Consider the following 6,207-nt stretch of genomic DNA (forward strand, 5'->3'; position numbering starts at 1 on the left):
GTTGGGCCTTCCCTCCTGCCTGAACGTGCAGACTGCATTTCTTATGCAATTGTACGGCTACATCAGCGGCGCCGTCGCGAGAAACTGCCCATCCATAGCGGCAGTATCCGTCAAACAGCACACAAAGCATGGCAGCGCTTGGGAGGCGCACGGCGCCTGTGTGAAAGCTGCAGACAAATATCTCGCCTTTCTAAATCTGCCTGCCAGCTTCGGCCGGCCTTCATTTTGATGGATGCCTGCATGTCACCTCAGCACTTATGGAGCAGCAGGAGACCGTCATCCCAACAAAACATTCCATCCCTTTGACATTATCTTTTAATTAACATACTTTGTTGCAGCCCTTTGTGCGTGTGCCTCAATGTCAGTTTGGCATACCTTTTACTCTTTGTCCCTAACCAGCTAATGCTGGATGCTCAATTAGAGTTCTAGTGTCATTTGGCTCATTAGCTCCAAATACGTTACTTCATTTTCATTTAACTCCTAAACTTAAATTAAAAAACACATTTGCAGACAGGTTTCCTCACTTGGTGTGGCAAATTGTTGTTCAGGTGCGTTCTGCCATTTAGCAGTCACATCCAAACTTTGACACCCACACTTCTCAAAATGGAACGTTGATTCAACCATTAATTTTTCACCCAAACAACATCAAATGAAAGAACCTTCTCTTTGTTGGCTCGTGGTGGCATTTGTTGCTCTCATTTTCCTCCTGTGCCCCAGCAGTTAGACAATTCTCACCTGCAGAGCGACCACAGTAAGCTCCTCAAAGAGCTCCCTTTTCTCTCTTCAGCAGTGGCACAGACATGCTTGCTCTCTTGGAGACACCTTATGGAATTGCTCTGAATGTTCAGAACAACCCTTCACTCTACCTGCAGGATGATTATTTTTGCCATCTACCTGTAACATGCACCTGTTTTGTGCAGGACGCATGATTTAAAGTATTCTAAATTAGAAAATACTCCTTACAGTTTCTCTGCATTACTGCATATATTTGAGCATTCAGCAGTTGTTACTGTCAATACTGCAGCAATATTGGCAGCAGCAGAACTGCAGCCGTGGACACAACACCCTGCAAGCCCTCCATGGGCACAGCCCTCATTCCAGAGAATGAACCATCCAGCTGTGCAAACAGTTACACTTCATTACTGAAATGAGTGCTGCCCCTGTCACTTAAACTAGTAGCAGTTTTTAAACAGTTGTACCAGGCATAATATTATTGTTCAGTCTCATCGTAAACCTCCTTATGAATTAGCCCCAAAATACACACAGAAATGACCACTCTTTATTTTGGACATACATGGAGATCCAGCACTCTACCAGCAGAATTTTCAAGACGAGTGGATTAGGAAACATTATGGCATTGTAAAAAACAAATAAACAAAATAGAGCATAGTAAATGATTACATTTTCAGTTCACTCTCAAAAAGTTTCTCATGGAGTTCAAATGTTTGGGGTTTTGTTTGTCTGTTTTTTTTTTTTTTTTTTTAATGTTGCAATGTTCAAAACAAAGTAAAATTTTAGAAGTCAGCCAATCTTTAAATTGTTTGAAATATGCATAGGTGAAATGCTTTGATCTAAAAAAAAAATCACAATCAAACAAGAACCTTTTAAATTCATATACATTCACAAAACGTACTGAATAGCTGATTCCATACTTCCTGGTGAAAGATATTTCCTTTAAAAGTTCCCCTGAGTTGTAACCTTCAGTTCTCAGGTTACAAAAGCAAGGCAACAAACAGAAGTCAGCAGAAACTCTGAGGATATGACTGAAATCTCCCAGAATAAAAGCACGTAACTAAAAAATAGTTACAGATTACACAGACACACAGGCTTCTCTAATTTCATTTTTCAATCCTTCAAAAATTAGGACCCAAATGCATTATAAAAGTGAGAAAATTAAATACAGCCCAGCTTATACAGTGTATTGATGTTATTTTCAGACTGATAGCTCTATTTTTGCAAGACAAAGGAAAAGTTTTACCCCTGCTCAGTTCTACTTCTGTAGACACAAAGTACAACTCGAATGGTTTTGACAATATTATGGATAACAGTGGTGTCCTGTGGTAAGGGAGTTTATTAATTACTGCATACTCGAAAGCACAGACATATCATTGTTATAATAAATAACCAGCAACTTATTAACTCAAGTTTGGCCTGTTTAGTTTGCTCTTTGTCATCCAGGAGATCATTCATTTCATGTTAAAAACCATAAAAAACACCTTTGGGAAGGGAAGAGTTCAAAGGGAAAAACTTCATAATGTGGCTTCAGATTGAACTTTTTTTATTTTTATTTTCCCCCCTCAGATATCAGATAACAACCCTGGTCTCCCCAGGAACTCTCTTCTATTGATGTGATTGGCCTCTTTGAAGGGATCCCCTTGTGCAGATTCATCTAAAGCAGGGTACTGGAGTCCAACTTACTAGCAAAGCCTTACTTTGGGAAATAGAAAGATGTGTCTGAACAGTGTCCTGTAGGAAAGAGACTGCCTGGGCAGGCCACCAGTATCTGTATTGGTTTATTACATCTGCCCATGTAATGTGATGCATATTTAGGAGAATGAGGAAAATTGGCAAATGATCTCCTTTTGGAAGTGACAGCAAAAACCCTTCATTAGTTTCTCAACCTCAGGCAGAACATAAATTGACTTTAGTTACAATGTTTCATTTTGGTGAAATGACTAATATTGACGAATGGTAAAACGCAATGATTTTTTCCAGATTAAAAAACAATGAAGTTAGAGACAAGAGTGACAGCAAAACCATGATAATGTGAGACTTGGGTCTGCAGATCCAGTTATCCATAATCTGCACGTGATTAATCCTTTGGGTCATTTGCAAATTACTGCACCTTACAGCACTATTTTAGCCTCCTACAAACTATCCTGTTACTGACTGCAACGTTCAGTGTTGGAATAATGCAAGAGATGGAATAATCCCAGTCGGTTTGACCAGGGCCAGACTCATAGGTGTCCCCCTCCTCTACATGGAGGCATCTTGCCACCTCCAACATCTCTCCCCCATTTCTCGTCATGGCAATGTGAGCTCTGTTGAGGGAAAAAAAAAAAAGAAAAGCAATGTGCCAATCTTCAGTGACTGCTTCAGCTTCAATGCTTAAAAAAAGCATCTGTTCTTTTAGGGGCAAGACACCTTCCAGACAGAAATACGAGACATCACAAATAATACACTGTCAACTATTTTGAGTTTAAGCTTTTGAAACAGGTAGCATTAAAAAAAATAATAATAATAAAAAAAGGTGTATTACAGATAGGATGAAATGGTTGGAAAGAAACAAAAAGAAATGGGAGATTTATTCTCACTGGAACTTTTTTGTTTTTAATAGATATTCGTTAATTAAAATTTCTGAGAAACTCATCTAATGTTTTCCAATGTTGAGAACCTGCGCTTCTTTAATCTCTTTGATCCCGAGGGCTTTGATCTGCCATGTGATGACATGACTGAGATCAGACATTTACTTTCACAGTATGCAGAAAATGTGGAATTATTGATTCCAATAATCCAGCAGAGCAGAAAAAGGCCTGTGCTTTTTATAGCTCAGAAACTGATACAGTTCTCTTTCCTCACTGTGGTACTGAACAGCTGGAAATGCAAGGCCTGAAAGCTCCTTAAAGACAACATTATTCTTCTCACATTCTTATCTTTGCTGTTTGAGTCCTTCTCCCTTGCTGAATTACATCTAACTGAAATCCTCTGGTTTTAAAACAATAGAGTATGATACCACTAGCCACCACTTCATGCCTTCAGAATCATATCTTCATGATGAGAGACACAGGCTGTTACAATAGAATTCAGATGATACAAATCCCAGCAAAGATTTGTTCCAAGAAGTCCTTAAATTGCATTTTCAAATTCACAGGAGTGACTCAGCTTAGAGCCTTAAACCAACCACTGAAAGAAGCCTGATGCTTAAGTCACTTTCATGCAGTGTAAACATCGACAAGTCAGTACCAAAATGGAGAAAGCTGTATTGAGTACAGTGAGGTGCTCTCTAAAGCAACAAAAGTTTTCAAAGAAGAAATCAGAGGCCCCTTGAGAGGTGCAGCAAACTACTTCGCAGGGTGGGCAGGAACACAGAGGAAAAACACGGTGAAGTTAATAACGCATTGTCTGTTGTCTCTGAATGATAATTAACATGGTCCACTAAGTGCATTTAGTTGATATTTTTTTTTCTGTACCAGTTTTTAATTGCTTTGATAACATGATTGATATCTAGTCACTGTATAATGTATAACAAAACAAAATTGCTCTGTCGTATTTTCCCGTTTTCCAATTACTCCGAACAGCAATACTTTCAGGCATCTGGTAGTCAGCTAGTGATAGAAGTTTAGCATACATTGACAAAATGCTTAGAAATATAGTTTTCTGTATTCTACCAAGAAAAGATCGCATTTCAGATTTCAGGACTACTTTGTGTTGTTGATGGCCTCATGTACACTCCTCATGAATCAAGTAACAATTGCTACACCTTCTCAATGCCACTGCTATAATAATTGCCTAGTAACAATGCATTGGTACGTAACCAAATATTAAAAAAAAAAAAAAAAAAAAAGAAGAAGAAAGGAAATGCAGTTTAAGGAATATCTAGGAAGAACCCCTAGTCCAGAAATCACTTGAAAAAACAATCAGAATATTAAAATAAGTCCTTTGCTTATAAATTAAAGCCAAGCACATAAAACATAGCCAGGAGCATGGATGTTCTGATACTCATAGCACAACTAATGTCTGGAATGATTAAGAGAACTCTGGAGTCTCAAGAGAAGACAACAGTTCAGTGGAGCACATGAGGTTTGTATCATCAGAACAATCATCACAAGGCATACTGGAAACATTGGTGTTGGACATAGGAAGCAGCAAACCAGCTTCAGGCAAGTTCTTCACAATACAAGGCGAAGGAATATCAGTAATCACACAGAGGAAAAAGTTGACACACCCAACCAACCATAGGGTCCCTAGCTATAGAACACTCCTTCTCCAGCAGTAGCCTTTGTCCAAGAGCCATTCTTTATTCAGAGGCATGCCCTTCAATGAGCCCAAGGAGGGATGGACTCACGGTCCACCCCTTCCAGTCACGTGGAAAGCACCTGAATGGAAAGCACCTGAACTGCTTGCACCTGTGCTTCCTGAGCCAGCCACCCCCTTCACCAGGTGCTTTATCATCAGTTCAGCCATACATAACAGTTTCCCTACAATTTCCAAATCCATTAACCACTTTGATATTTTTATACTTCTGTGCTAGCTTTAGATTCATAAATTGCAATGAAGTAATGCCATAAGAGATATCTTAAAGGAATTTCAATGTCAATATTTACTTGAGCACAGACAACAAAAGTAAAGCAACTACAGAAATAGGAGAAAGTACACAACAACCCTACCAGATACCTTAGCCTTTTTCCAGGCTTCAAAGGCTGTATTAGCTCTGAACTATTCAGAAATTCTATTTCAGACTCAAAGGCCTTCAAATAAAGTCTCCCACAGGCACCATGAAAAGCTTACACATTTGGATAGGAATATCTTGCCATAAGTAGACTGAACCTTTTTAATTTGTTCTCAAATATCACTGTGTGACTTAGAGATGAATTAACATACAATCAGACTCAAACTATATTAGGCATCATAAATTAATATCAACATTTTGAAGGACTTGTTTTAACAAACAGGTAGCTAATATAGTCCAACACATTTAGGCTGGTAGGAGAAAACAGATGTTTCAGTTGCTGAGTGGTTATGATGCAATGCTTCTAAGAACATAGGAATGGTAAAACATATTGGAATAAGGCAAAGCAGCTTGTCAGCTAATTGTTCCACATCACACCATCCAAGTAAACTGTGGTTATTGATAGAAAAAACTAATCTGTTACACAAAGTGTTTCAAAAGCAAAGCAGTATATACAGCAGAATGGTAGGGATATTCACATTAGTTTTAAAAAGGTGAAGAATATTCCTGTCACATTGATAACAATCCTTACAGGACTTCTTAAATTCCCTTTTTCAGTCTTCAAGCAACATTTTTATAAAATGAACTCCACTGGTATTGATCCAGAACTGGATATACTGCTCACAGAAATTAGAGAAAGCAGGCAAGGCTCTGCAACAGCTTAACTACTAAAGGAGGCTGGAAATCTTTGAGGCAAGGACAAGCCCTATCAGCAAGGAGATACAGAGCCAAAGGAGCACCCACATTAGCTCTGCATG

Source organism: Lagopus leucura, unplaced genomic scaffold (assembly GCF_019238085.1).
Source record: "Lagopus leucura isolate 7727_CA_CO unplaced genomic scaffold, USGS_WTPT01 Super-Scaffold_100026, whole genome shotgun sequence".
Taxonomy (NCBI): Eukaryota; Metazoa; Chordata; class Aves; order Galliformes; family Phasianidae; genus Lagopus; species Lagopus leucura.